The sequence below is a fragment of the Rhinolophus sinicus genome, chromosome 1, assembly GCF_057876585.1.
Source record: "Rhinolophus sinicus isolate RSI-liver-muscle chromosome 1, RSI-T2T, whole genome shotgun sequence".
NCBI lineage: Eukaryota > Metazoa > Chordata > Mammalia > Chiroptera > Rhinolophidae > Rhinolophus > Rhinolophus sinicus.
Genome location: NC_142501.1, coordinates 86,713,332 through 86,728,744, shown reverse-complemented (window position 1 = coordinate 86,728,744; position 15,413 = coordinate 86,713,332). Strand labels below are relative to the sequence as shown.

General features: G+C 40.2%; 1 long non-coding RNA gene and 1 pseudogene across 1 annotated transcript; one reads left to right on the top strand and one right to left on the bottom strand.

Annotated features, from left to right (window-relative positions):
* Window positions 1–211: 211 nt before the first annotated feature.
* Window positions 212–1,838, bottom strand: LOC148759106 (uncharacterized). Its single transcript, XR_016021738.1, has 3 exons — window positions 1,309–1,838; window positions 632–691; window positions 212–461 (listed from the first exon to the last, which is right to left on the bottom strand). It is a non-coding gene; the product is annotated as an uncharacterized LOC148759106 (long non-coding RNA).
* Window positions 1,839–10,893: 9,055 nt separating this feature from the next.
* On the top strand, window positions 10,894–11,596 carry LOC109433782 (calcyclin-binding protein pseudogene; annotated as a pseudogene).
* Window positions 11,597–15,413: the final 3,817 nt, after the last annotated feature.

The window sequence follows — 15,413 nt, the reverse complement described above, 5'->3', positions numbered from 1 at the left end:
TCCCTTGACTTCAGTTAAACCCCTGTTTCACTTCCTTCATGACCCATTTCTGTCTCTTTCTGTTTCTCTTTTGTGTCTAGCATCCTTGGCGTCCCCGACCCCCGCCAATCTCACTCTCTCTCTCTCTCTCTCTCTCTCTCTCTGTCTCTCTGTCTCTCTCTTTCTCTCCAAACTCACAAAGACAGATGCTATATTAGACTCCTAGGGCTCCTGTAACAAAATATCACAAACTTGGTGGCTTAAAACACCAGAAATTTATTTTCTCACAGTTCTGGAGGCCAGAAGTCCAAAATCAAGGTGTCGGCAGGGCCAGGCTGGCTTGAAGGCTCTGGGGAGGACCCGTCCTTGCCTCCTCCCTGCGCCTGGTGGTTGCCAGTAATCCTCGGTGTTCCTTGGCTTGTGGCAGCATCACTCCAGTGTCTGTGTCCGTCTTCACAGGGCTCACTTCCCTCTGTGCGCGTCTGTATACAAATTTCCCTTCCCTTATAAAGACACCAGGAAAACCCGCCCTAACCCAGCATGTCCTCATTGTAACTTGATTACATTACAAAGACCTTATTTCCAAATATGTCATATTCAGACATATTGGAGGTCAGGTCTTCAACAAATCTTTTGTGGAGACACAACTAACCTGTAACACGTGCCCCATGATTGTATCTTGCTCGACAGTTTTCAGAGTCACTCACACTCCCTGCAGAAAGCAGATTATAACATCTGGTTAAGAACACACACTTTGGTGCTGATCTGAGTTTAATTCCTGCCTCTGCCCCCTAGGACGTGACCTTGGACAACTGACTTTCACCCTCAGCTTCAGTTTCCACATCTGTAAAATGGGGACAGTCGTCCAACCTACTCTATACTATAGTTGCTACATATCGAGCACGTAGCACAGGTCCTGACACATGGGACATACTAAAAAAGCAACAAGCCTCACTGTTGTGTTGCAGTCCCAAGGCCTGCGTCTTGGCACATCAGATATTTAATATTCAGTAGATCAGAGTTTGGAATGATCAAAGATTTTATTCATTGAAATGCACCATAGTGAGGAGATGGGAGATTTCTAGTTTTCTCAAATCCATCTTAAGAGCTCCCCAAGTTCCTGTGACCTATATATCCAGGGAAGAGAGAAGGGGCAGGGCAAGAGGCAGGATCCACGGAAGGGGGGAATATCCAAATCACTTAGTTCCCAGTTAGTCAGACCAGAAGTTACTCAAGTCTCAGGCAGAGCTTCTTCAGTCAATTAGCTTATCTATCGAAATGCAGGCTGGAATTCAGGTAGAGTCTGGGAGAGAAGCAGAAGCTTTCCACCTTGTTACAGTTACTCAGGTGGACTGTCTCTTTCCTTCTTCACTTGCAGGTAGTCACATGAACTTGGAGCGAGCCTGGTATCAGACTTGTGAGTCCCGTCTGAACGCTCCCCACACACAGGCCTACCCACTGTCAGCACATTAAGCCCTCTGGACTAGATGATGGCAAATCAACTCAAGATTTATCCACGACCACAAGTTGAGCTTTCATTTCTCCGCGTCCCATCCTGTCCCTACTTTGTCTGTGTGCCAAGCTTAAAGTGGCATAATGTAAATGTTAAGCAAACAAGCTTTTGGGAATGGGGTGTGAACTTAGATCACCCCAGTGGGATACTCTTTGCTCACAGCTCCCCTCTCCTCTCCACCTTCTGTTCGTTCTGTAGGCAGGTGAATTCCCCACAGGATGGGATTGATCTCCCCTGCCTTGACTTTCTACGTATTTCATGCTCTTTGATGCTGGTGTGGCTCTGAAGGAGTGGCTGTTAAAAACAAACCACCATTTGTTGTTGAAAAAAAAAAAAAAGAAAAGAAAGAAAAAAAGCCAGTCTTTTATCTCTGTGCCTCTCTAAATTGCCAAAGGTCTTATTGTGGAGAGAGGGAACAAGTGGGGTTTTATCTTTCTGCCCTTGCCAGGCAGCCACGTGAACATCAAAGCTCTCAGGGCCTTGGGGGTAGGGGGGTGGGGGGCGTAATGTGAGTAGAGACAAAACCAGGCTGGGCTCCACCAAGGAATGCCAGGGCCTCCCCCGGGGGTTGGGCTCTTTTGATGGTGGTGTCTGGGCAGGAAGAGGAGGAGCTCAGAGTTTTAGCACAGAGAGGGGAGTCTCTACCGAGTCTGGAGTCAAATTGATGACACCACTCTGTGTATGGGGAACAAGATGCTCTCCTCACAATCAAAATGCCAGCTACCTATTGAAGAGGTAGGGTAACACTGCATGGCACAATAATAGGAATCATAATAGCCATCAATTTTGTTCTGTGCATATATAATGTGCCAGGATCTGTGCTAAGTAATTATATATATATATATATATATATATATATATATATATATATATATATATTTTTTTTTTTTTTTTTTTATTTTTTATTTTTTTTTTTTCATTTAGCCCTCATCACAACCTTATAATATAGTAATTGCTATCCCCATTCTACATATGAGGAAACTGAGGCTTAAGGGGGTTAAGTGACTTGCCTAAGATCATGTAGAGGCAGATTTAAATCCAGGTCTATCTGACACTAAAGTTTGCCCTTAATCACTCGGCCCCGTGGCTTCCTAGAATATTTTAAATGATAAAAACAAACAAACAAAACCAGGAGAAATTAATCCTCTTTCAGTGACCAGTAATGAACAGAGGAGGTAAGTGGTAGTGCAGAGAGAATGGGTCTGGAATTTTAGTTGGATACAAATTTTGTCATATGTGTGACCTTGGCTAGGTTACCTTGGATACAAGTTATAAATTCTCCAAGCTTCAGATTTTCATCTGTAAACTGAGAATGTTCACAGATATCTTACAGGGTATAGGATGCTTTTGGCTGTAAGGAATAGAAAACTCCCATTTAACTTGCTTCAATAAAAAATTTTATTATCTCACATATCAGGAAGTCCCGAGGAAGACTGAGTTCAGCCCTAGTGAATTCAATGGCTCAAAAATGTTATGAAGAACCCTGGAATTTTCCTTCTTTTTGCTCTGTCATATTTGGTGCGACAAATTTTGTCCTTAGTGAAGCTAGCTGCTCTCATGGTCACAAGATGGATGCCATGATTCCAGGCATCACATGTAGACTCATAAGATGGGTGTGCTTTTCCCCTCATAGCTCTTTCTAAGAGCATGAAACCTTTCCTTTTGGAATCTCTTCCTCTGCTGCCACCTCCCAGCCACATCTGATCAATCACTGGCAAAAGGACTGGGACCAGCATGAGAGGCTTAGAGCAGTCAGGCTTTACTTCTGGGGAAAGTTGGGGTAGGGTTCCCTTCCCCGAGATTTGGTGGGAAATGTGAGCACTACTGGTCCAGCACTGGAATTCGTTTACCACTGAAGGAGGGGGGGATAACTGTTGGATAGGCACTTAAAAATATCACCCAGAATGCCAAGTGCCCAGCCCAGAGCCTGGCAGCTATGAGGACTTCCTTTCAGTACCATCCTTTCATCTGAATGAGGAGAGGCATTTGATTAGTTAAGTTTCCAATTATAGGTTGTTTTTAAAAAGATATATTGTGATGCCTTTATGCAACCCCACAATTCAACGAAAAAAAGACTATTCAGGGATAGTCCTTGGAATAACGAAAGGTTTTTTTTGTTTTTTTTTTTTTCCTTTTTTTATACGAAATGTTTTATTTATTGAAATGGCAACATAATGAGAAAAATGAGAAATCTCTAGTTTTGGCTGAGAAGTCTTTAGGAATGGAGAAGGACTGCAGAAGGTCCACTTATTGTATTAAAAGATAATTTTTGGCAAAACGTAAAGTCATGACTCTCATACAGATATAAAATGAACATGTGTTAAAGAATTTATTTTACTCATATGACATAAGGGAAATAGACAGCTGTTATAACTGGCTTACTCATTTGCTAGGGTTGCCATAGCAAACTACCACAATCTGGGTGGCTTACATAACACAAATTTATTCTCTCACAGATCTGGAGGCCAGAAGTCTGAGATCGAGATATGGGCAGTGTTGGTTCCTTCTGAGGGCTGAGAGGAAGAGTCCGTTCCATAGCTCTCTCCCAGCTTTTGGTGGTTTGCTGGCAACCCTTCACCTTTTATAGTTTGTAGATGCATCACCCTGAGCTCTGCCTTCCTCTTCACATGGCGTTTTTCTTGTGTGCATGTCCATCTCTTTGTCCAAATTTCCCCTTTTTATAAGGACACGGGCATATTGGATTGGGGCCTGTCCCAATGACCTCATCTTAACGTGATCATCTGCAAAGATCCTATTTCCAAATAAGGTCACATTCACAGATACCGGGGGTGAGGACATCAACATATCTTTTTTTTTTTTTTTGGATACTCTTCAACCTGTAACAATTGTTTCAAAGGAAAAATTAAAACAGCAGCAATTTATACAAGTAAAGGAATATTGAGATGAATTGCAAATGGAAACAAAACTGGTTTTTCCAATAGACTAAGAACAGTGGGGGCTAGGGTCAATTAAATCACTACCAGCCAGGGTAGAAATTTACATATCCATCAGTTACCTTGAACTTACAATGCTTTACAAAATAAATACAATGAGCAGGGCTAGAATCTCATAACTTGGAAAGGTATGCTATAGAAAGCTATGCAGTTTTCTGTTGAAGCATGAAATATTTTTCTATACTACTCTTAGTCCATTTATTGTATTCCATAGACCTAAGGGATCCTCAAATCTTCTGTGTGTTAAATGGTCCTGAAATCTCATGTGCATGGTGAGACATGATCTCACTTTCTTTCTTTCTTTTTTTTTTTAAATTTGGTGAGAGTAGGTTTTTTTTTTTTTTTTTTTTTTTTTAAGATTTTATTGGGGACGGGGAACAGGACTTTATTGGGGAACAGTGTGTATTTCCAGGCCTTTTTTCCAAGTCAAGTTGTTGTCCTTTCAGTCTTAGTTGTGGAGGGTGCAGCTCAGCTCCAGGTCCAGTTGCCATTGCTAGTTGCAGGGGCCACAGCCCACCATCCCTTTCAGGAGTCGAACCGGCAACCTTGTGGTTGAGAGGATGTACTCCAACCAACTGAGCCATCCGGGAGGTCAGCAGCAGCTCAGGTCAAGGTGCCGTGTTCAATCTTAGTTGCGGGGAACAGAGCCCACCATCCCTTGTAGGAGTCGAGGAGTCGAACCAGCAACCATTGTGGTTGAGAGCCCACTGGCCCATGTGGGAATCGAACCGGCAGCCTTCGGAGTTAGGAGCATGGAGCTCCAACCGCCTGAGCCACCGGGACGTTCCTGATCCCACTTTCTTTACTAACTTGCAGCCATCTTCATTTTCCTGTAACATTGGGTAGGAGATTTGGCCATGTTTCCTCAGTGGGGCTGTTGGATGCTTGAGGCTGGCAGTACCCTTGATGGAGATATATAGAGCATGTTACGGATGCTCTCTGTTCATTACCTCTTGGTCACCTCAGGGAGGCAAGAAACCAGGCCACTTGATGGATGCGTTACTACAACTATGTGAGCTGCAGCATCCAGGATACCAGGAGCCATTTTCTGCATTGTGTTTACAATATCCTGTCCTCATGCCTCAGGCTCCAAAATGCATAGGGCATAACTACATGGTGTTATTAGCTCTGTTTGCTGGGCCCATTCAAATGCTTCTCACGGCCACATGGGTATGAAAGGAAAGCTGACAGAGACATAGCAGGTATTTGAATTGTCTACATATTAAAAAATGAAACACAAGCAGGAACTTCATAAGAAAGTGCTTTAAGAAATTGTACATGCAGGGGCTCAAGAAGGAAATCTCTTTCTCCTTGATAAAAAAAACATTGGGAAAGATAATTTCAGGAATTCTCTCCCCCATGATTCATATTCTCAGACATTCTTTGGCATTCTCACTATATACTTTCCCCTCTTTTTATTATTTAGCTTTTTTTTGTTTTTTCAAAAAGAGAAAACCTTACTGGAGAAAACTATGCCAAGCCTGAGTACCCCAGGCCAAGTTCAATAAGGTCAAGGAACTTTCCAGAAAGAAAAGAATTCATCTGTAACAAGGCCAGTTTCATGGGCAGCTCACAGTCAACATGAAAGGTGGTCAGTCTTCTTTCATCTTTTTGCTCAACTTTTTAATTTATTCCCACTTATTTAAGGTCTTACCAGTTTCCTAAACATCACGCTGACCAGAAGTTCCCCAACCAAATGTCCTGCTCTGGTCAAGAATCGATTGTAAATTCTATTTCAATAACACAAGCCTCTTCAGGCAGAACCCATGCTGGAACGCCTGGACTGACCTTGTTTTTCTTTCCTGTCTATTGGTGAGCTCATCTCACATGTCTGAAGAGAAGACACACGAGGGCAGGGCTGTTTCCATTTTGTCTGTAAATCCCAGGCCAGGTTTCTCTCAGGCTTCTTCACTTCTTTTGAGACTTGGTGTATGTGCCATTTTGCTGAGCTGATTCTTCAGCCTGGAACCCATGGCACTTTTATATCTTAGGAGCTATATACTCCCCTCACCTATCTCATCTTTCTAACTATCTCCTATTTTTAAGTGCTGACTGTGTGACAGGCAATTTGCTAAGCACTTTAATGCATTATTTTTATCTCATAATCAAAGCAGCTCTGTGGGGTAGGTACAGTAATGATTCCCAGTTTATAGGTGAGAAAACAAGGTTCAGAGTGGTTAGAAGACCTGCCCATAATCACAAGGCCAAGTTGAAGAGTCAGGATTTGAATCCTGGCCTAACTGACTGAAAAGCCAATGTAATTTACCTGCTAGATCATGTGCTATGGGGGAGAAACTTCTGTTATGAGATTCTTGGAAATTAATACTGGAGTCAATATTTTTTTCAGCTACAAAACCTGTAAAGACACTTGAAGTCTGAAAATGATTCAGGGTGGGGAACTCGGGTTAGGTAAATTATGATGAGTTATTGGCACTCTTACGGCGTGATGTTTCCCTCTTTTCATTGGATGGCTTCCTTTCATGGACTTCTCTCGAAGACTGAGACTGCCCTGGTGCCTTGGTAATCTCTCTGAGGGCAAAAGGTTACATGACTTTTGGGGGATCAGACTTTTCACGAATCCTGGCCAGATGATACTGAATTAAATTTAGAAAAATATGAACTTTTATCTTTGGGATTCCCCTTCACCCATTTTTGTTACTCTTTTCCTCTTTAAAATAAATTCACTCAGATTCTTTGCTTGACCGAACTTTAGTCAGGCTCCTGGACCTTCTCCTAGGCCCATCTATGCACTCCTTGTAAAGTCTGGTTTTAGCAAGAACCCCAATAAAGTCGGTCTAACCAGAATCCCTCACCCTCCATATCTGATCAGGTTCCTCATCCCCCACCACCCCCAGGTGATGTCTGATCACCCTGGTCTGTCTTCAACAGGACTCTTGTTAGATAGGTTTAGCCAGAGCCCCTCTTACCCCTATTGTTTCCTCTTAGTAATTTTCTATCCACTGCCCGCCTGCCACCTGCTCCTTGGTTATAAACTCCCACTTGCACGTGCTGTATTCGAACTTGAGCCCAATCTCTCTCCCTCACTGCAAAATCCCATTACCGTGCTCCCTTATCTATCGTGATGGTTAAGGGAAAAAAGTCTGAATAAAGTCTGCCTTACGGTTTTTAACAAGTGCCATGGAATTTGTTTCCTTGACCAATTTTGGGGCGGTAACTTGGATAGGATCAGAGTCACCACTGGAACTCTCGCCCACAACCCCAGAGCATGACTTTGAAGCCCTTGTCTTCACTGCTGGCTGACTGATCAGGAGAATCTGACTCCTGAACCAGCACTCCAGACAGACGTGTGTTGAAGCTGTAAGGGCAGATATTGATTCCTAAGATTCTGAGTATTCTCCAGAAGCTGAGTTAGAGTCCCAGGCAAACAGATATTGGGTTAGAGTCCTAGGTTTTTCTGTTTATAAGAAGCTAAGTTGGAGTCCCAGGCTTCTTTGTTTGAAAAGTACTTGCTGAGCTGGAAGTCTCTTCTTCCTGGCTTTCCTTCCTGAGTGGGAATTATTCACTGATTCTCTGATCTAAAAGCCTTTCTTCTTGGCTCTGTAGGAGGCCTCTCTGTTCTCGCTGTTGGATTCTGCTTCTCCCATGGGAACTTCTCAGTCAATTGAAACCCCCTTCTTGCACCTCTACTGACTTTATGCCCTGCAGACTCTGCTGTTTTTCTTGTTGGCATGATTTTGCTGAGGAAAATTTGGAACTTCATTGGCCTCTTTGAAAAACTTGAGTTCTCCCCAAAATGGCTCCTCTAAGAACTATGCCTTCCCATTGTGTGCTCCCCCTTCCTTCTCTCACCATCTTCAGTATTCCCTCCAGTTCCCTTTTATATGTCCCCCTTCAAACCCCTACCGCCTGCATTCCTCTGTCCATCCTGCCAGACTTTCTTCTTTCCACTCCAGCTCCTCAGCTCCCTACTGCCACTTGAATTTTAAATGTCTCTTCCCTCCATCAGGAGCTCTCAAGTGACTCAGGAACCTCCAAAAGCAACCATCTGAGGCTAAAAAGAGGAAATAAAACTACGTAGAGACAGAAATGGAGGTTTTGTCCATTCAGATGTGCATTGGAGATATCCAGACAACTGCTAGATAGCTCCTCAGTCATTGGCCTAAAACTGAATCCACAGGTTACATCAGATTATACATCAGGGCAAAAGAAAATCTTAAAAGTCTCCACAAATATTGGTATACATATAACCTTAACTTGTCCCATTTACGGGAAACACAATTCAGATAAAGATATAAAGTGGAGATAAACCAGTGAGTTCCTAATTACTGTTTTACTGAGTCGACTAAAATTTTAGAATGAAAGCTCTAAGATCTATTTTCATTTGTCTGTATGTTTATGTCTGTATGTATGTTATGTATACGTGATATTTTTCCATCTCCAGATGGTATTACCAAATTAATTTATAAACATCCTTAAAGGAGTTCTATTAGAATTAACTTAGAAGGCAGTGAGCCCTTATATGAACCAAGTGTTTCCAAAACTCTCAGAAATATAGAAACTAACCCAAGTGTTTTTTTTAAGTTCACATGATCTGGGATATTCTTTGGTAAATAAAGGTAATTTTAAAATTGTTGGTAAAGTAAAACAGGCATATCTTCCGAGTTTTGAGAATTAAATATAATGCAGGTAGATAATTTTTTTTCTTGGTTTGCTGACAAAACAAGCTTACATTATCTCTACTAGATGTTTGCAATTATAACACTATAAATCAAACCTCAGAATGAAATGTACAATAGAAAGGAATTGCTTGATGCATGTCAACCATGACAGTAAAAATAAATAAAGAGGGAAGAGTCATATGTTTAACTTTAGGCTTTTGCTCCCGTGACTTTTTTTTTTTATGCTTTCTTGATTTATCAACAAGAAAAATAATAGCTTAAGATAATGGTTAGCTTTGTTTAATGTCTCATGAAATTTTCATGAACAATTCAAGCATAATTATAAGAATAAGTGAATTAAACAGATGAAAGTGGGATAAAAGCTCATAAATAAACTTTTCAATAGTAATTATGCTTTATAATATGTCTACTTAAAAATAATTGCAGAAAGCTTTGTGATAACTTGAACCTTAAAACTATACTAAGCTGAGTTAATGGTAGATATTCATTGACTACCTAGATTATTTCCAGATAATATTAAATATTGAAACATTAATTGATGAATATAAGTTTAAGTTTATTTACTTTTGGATCTTGCTTTTACATGGCCTAGAGAAGCTAAATATATCTGGGTCTGTTAATAAGCATGAGAAATTGTGCTATGAAAAAGACATATGCCTCCAGAAAATTTGAAAATGATGAATTCATAAATTTATTACAGAATGATAGTATGTGACAGATAGTTCACAATTGCCTGCTTCTTAGTTTTCACTGAAATTAGGGTTACTAATGGTTGAAGATTCTAATCAATATTGTAAATGAATATACTAGAAATAATAAAGATAAAGAAAAAAATTCTGCATGTAAGGAAGGGAAGATATGTTTTTAATAAGGAGAGGTATGAAGTATATATATATATATATGTACATATATATATGCACACATATGTATGTATATATATATATGTATTTTTTTTTTTTAGGAGGAAAAGAGTTATTTTGTTCTAAAGTAGAATGACTGTTTCAGAATGAGAAAAAAAGAGATGATGGACAAAAACTGAATGGATACAAAAATTTTTTTTGGAAGATTTGTGTAAAAGGAATCATGCATGGAAAAGGAAATTTTTTCTTATGTGGTTGGTACTAAGATTGGATGGATTTATTTATATGAGTTTTTTATTGTTTTTAATTAACCTTTGTAGTAATAGTACACTGATGCAAAACCGGAACTTGGTTTTCTCTCTCTGTTAACATAACACAATTTCCTTAGATTATTGGTCTGCTCATAATAAGAAATTGTAAAAATAGACTTTTCTTTACCTTTTAAGTAATCTATCTAGGAAAGTAAGATTTTGTATTTTAAAGTAATTTCCTGTGCTTCATATTGTCTTTATCAGGTCTTTGATTACTTAAGAAAACCAAGTCTTCTCATTATTAAAAGAGCTAAGTATTGTTTTCTGTACAACTATATAACTTTCTGTATTTGCTTTTGAAATCTTTGACCTTCGCTTCGGTGCGATGGATAAGTATTGTTTCACAGTGACCTGTGATCCTTTTTAGTTGTGTTCAAACCTTTTGACATTTTTGACAACTTTCCAAAATCAAATTCTAACTGGAGTCTTTTTGACTTCAAACTAGCTCCTGGAAAATCTCTCACCTTGTAAAAGAGACGTTAAGCTAATTAGGTTTATCTGGTATGTTGAATTACATGGGAAGCATTGTCAAACAAGTGATGACAGAGGCTGCAGCGCTGGGACTTATGCTTGTGACGGTTCCTGCTCATTCCACTGCAGGGCTGCAGCTTGGGCCTCGCCTGACCCAGCCCGACCATGGTTTCAGCTGGGGAAGAGCTTCAGAAAGAGGTGGAGGTGCTGCTGGAAAGACCACTAGAGAAAGAATACGTGGTGCCCTTCCAGCTGAAAAAAATCTAAGACTAAGACAGAAATCAAGAAGACATAGCAGAAATCACAGAAGAAAGCAAAATTTCTTGACAATGAAAAACTAGCTGCTGTGGTTGTTCCCATTACAACAGGATATACAGTGAAAATCAGTAATCGTGGATGGATGGAATCGGTCAGATAGGTTTTTGAAAATCTGCATTACCTTAACTGGAGTCCATCAAGTGTCCACCGAGAACGTGCAGGTGCGTGGCACAGAGAGGTCATTTGATCTTTTGATAAAGAATTTAACCAAAATGGAAAGAGTTACGCCATGACTCTGAACAATCTCTTGAAACCATCTCTGTAGAAGGCAGTTAAAAAAAAGTCAGGACAGATACAGTGGTTATCTTACGTAGAACGAAAGCAGAAAACAAGTGTGGGGCTACCTGGCTTGGGTTGAAAAGGGAAAGAAACGTTGTTTTAGCAATGATGGATGAATGTTTGAAAGAAAATGTATGAACGTGGAGATGATGATATAAGGCGAACCATTAACAAGGCCTGGGTGAAACCAAGAGAGAAATGAGCCAAAGGAGACACAGAATTGTGAGATTTTAAAGGCCTTTTGGGAACTGTGATGTGGAAATATTCATGTTTCCAGTAACATGTTGGTGAACTACACAGATAAATCTGACAGATAACTTTACAGAGCCTTCTTCTAAGTCAAGGCAATAAATTTTCCATTTCCCACTGGAGGATTTATTTAAATAAAATGTTTATTAAACACTTCTTCTAAAGATGGTTTCCTTTAGAAACCGGTCATTTTGTCCAAGAAAGGGTAATATTGCATTTTCATGTGAAATGTGAAAAAGCAAGTCTTGCCTAAAGCAGATGCCACAATGTGTTTATTTTTGTTCAGCTAAGAGGCAGGAAAGTTATTGGTTGACTTTAAGTTCTTGACATCAGCTCCCACAATATAAGAATAAGTAAAAATAAAACCTAAATTTTTGCATAAAAAAAGAAGTAATGGTAAGTCTTTTAGGTTATATGTGCATGGATCTATGTTACTAATACAGATATTCCAGAAATTGTATGAAGTTCTTAGACATTTGCAATACTCTCATTGTCCAGTTATTATGTTAAAATGTTGTATGCCACAGAATTAACTAATTTTCCTTCTCAAATAAACTCTCATCAAAACATTAAGCATGGCCGTTTTGTCTCGTCCTTCATTGGCAGTTACTGGTTTACTCTGATTCTTCCCTGGAATCATTTACATGTGAGAATGCTCCATGAGGCATCACTTGAACAACTTCGAGACCATGCCACTGAACTGAGGAAGAATTTCTAGAACTAATAAAGAAGCTGATGGATTCACAAAGATGTAACCAAACAAAATTTAATTCAGGGGCCTGAATGAACTGTTGAGGAGGATTATAATTTTTTAATGACTTTTTCTTTGTAACATTGCTGGCTCTTTAATGTTTTGTATCCCAGATTTAAGAAAACCTTTTTCTCTTTTCTTTTAAGCTGTCTATGACTTAAAGCAAGTTCAAAAATTATACCTTTGTTTACTTTGATTCTAAGATAGAAATGGGTGTGATTGTAGAAAGAATTATTTTGTTTCAATGGAAAACTTTAGTGAACTCTTGTGGGTTCTGTCTCGCACATATTGCCAGTCCTTACTAAATCCTGAATTCTTCTAGTTTCTTCCAATATCTGGCTACAACTCTCCAAAATTGTGCTTCCAATTTTTCTCCCTTTTGATTTGGAACTAAAACTTCCCTTTTCACGAAGCTCAATAAGCTGGAGCTGGATGACTCGATATAAACTTAAAAAAAATACCACAACAGACCATACGTATATGGACAAACTTCACGCCTTCTGTTGTACCATTCAGAAAGTTCACTGTGACACCTCATGCCATCGTCAGAGGCATTCAAACAGCAAAGCAGGAAACCTCATCAGATAGTCACTGCCATCCTCACTCTACCTTCTAGAGATTCTTTAAGCTCAAGCTTAAAAATCCTGACTGGCTGTCCTCTGGACTCAGAAACTGAGTTGTAACTATTAATCTTTTTAGTTTCATAGAAACTTCCCTCATTAAATGCCTGACTGCTAGCAAAGTATCATTTTGCTAATTGGTTTTTTAAATTTAATACTATTCAAATTCCTGTATAAATCTCAAGGACTTGTGGCCATGACCTGTGCTGCTAGGAAGAAATTGATCAGGTAAAATCATTCACTTGACTTAAGGGGTTATTCTTCTGATCATAAAAGAACACTTCAAGCGAAAACAATCTTAACCCAAAGCATACCTTAATAATGGTAAGATTTTAGACATTAGAGGCAGAGGTGTTTAGGGGTTGGTGGGCTTTCCTGGTGATACTTAGGTCACATTTCCTTTGATTTCCCACGAAGATGACTCCTTTTCAATACAAGGTCTTGGCATCTGCTGTTCCCTTGTCCATCCTTTGTCCAGGACTGTGTCTCTCACCCCCATTCTTTTGCTTAGTTAACTTCTACTCATCTTTTGGATATCAGTAGAAACCTTGCTTTCTCAGGGAAGCCCATGCTGACCTCTCTGAGTAGGTCAGATGCTCCTAACTTAGGCTCTCAAAGCACTATGACCATTCCTTCTTAGTACTTGTCACAACTGCAATGTTTCTTATATTCATGTGGCTATTTGATCGTTGACCGTCTCCTCTGCTAGGTACCAGTGCCATGAGGGCAGCATGCTGTCTGCTCTCGGTCATTTGTATCTGTAGCACATGGCGCCTTACTTGGTGCATTGTGGGACCCCTCGTAAATTGTTGTTGAATAAATGGACTAGGAACCTTCAATGACTTTAAGTGTTTCCCTTTCTACCGCCTCCACCCCCCATGCCACACTGGGGGCCAAGGGTATACATCCTGACCCTTCTACTGAAGCCTATACATGTGAAATCTGGTAGAGCAGAGCAAAAGTCTTCTTTCATATCCCTCCAGCACACTCCCTTTTTAATATTCCCTTTCTGTATCAACACTTTTTCAATGTGGCATGCACACGCACGTGCCTGCTTGGCGTGAGGCCCTTTCCATGCTTATCATAACATTCCTTGGGACACACTTTGAATAACACAAGCATAGTCACACTGGGACCCAACGTATGAGACCGAGCTTGCTAAGCAAGGCCCTCGGCACGAGGACACACCCTCCACAGAAGCTGATTTGCATGACTTGGATCATGGAACTAGGACCCCTACCTCCCCAAGCAAAGATTAATCTGGACGGTTTCTGGTTTTGCAATGGAAAAAGAGTTTTCCAGCCTTTGCAGGTAAGAGAGATCTTGGCCATTTACCAAGGCTTTTACTTTTTTCTATACCTTACAGGCCTTGATGGTCACATATGGTCGTTGCTAGGTTCGCCTCACCCCAGGAAGTCTCTCGAAAAGCTGAAAGACAACACTCTGGCCTCAGACCAAATGTGGAGTGGAAATGGCCTGGCTTCTTGGCAGCGTCTCCGTCCCCCTGACAGCAGCCCAGCTTGTGGAGGCATCTGGTATCAGGAATATCTTGAGCTTGGGTCCTGGGAAAAATTTTCTCCACTGCTTTTGTGGAAAAAAAAAAAAAAAAAAGCTTTAAAGAAGCTTTGTGTGTGTGTGTGTGTGTGTGTGTGTGTGTGTGTGTGTGTGTATGGCATATTTTATGTGAAATATTTTCAAAAACCTTAAAATTAACCAAAATGGATTTCATTCTAGAAACAGTATCTGTCCTTTATGATTCAGACTTTTTATAACTCTTAAGGTTGAGGAATAGAGGTTAAGTTACATCGCTGTTTTTTTTTTAAAAATAACTGCAGTTATTTTGGTGGAGTGAGGGTGGGAAAGCAGATAATAATTTAAATTGTGTGCTAGACATTTTCCATGAAGATTTAGGAGTCAGGATTTGGGATCTTCACCCCAAATAGATTTGATTCTTTTTTCCAAGGGGCACATGAAAGAAAAGGACAGTGATATTAACAGTGATTAAGTGTGTGGGCTTGAGTATTAATCAAAATCTCAGGTTACTAGCTGTGTGACTGCTGGACAATTACCTCTCTGAGTTTATCTGCAAACTGGAAAGAGTAATTTCTACTTCACAGAGCTGTAAGGATTATTTGAGATGGTACACGTGAAGTGCTTAGCACAAGTTAGGCACACATCACATGTCCAATAAATAGTGACTCTTATGATAATTACTATTTCTGCAATATGCTCAAACCAAACTTGACACTTCTGGGCAGCTTTCTTAACGTTGGCAAGAGGAATCCAGACTGGAGTTTCTAGGTGTTCTGGAGGGTACAGTGATTCAAGTAGCAGACGGAACCCATTTTGGAGTAGGTACCTTTAATCTTTCTTTGTGAACGCAATCACATTTGGATAGTGTTCACGGTTTAGAGCATGCATTACTCTCCCCTCTCCCCAACATTTTATGTTTTTGTTACAAAAACCTG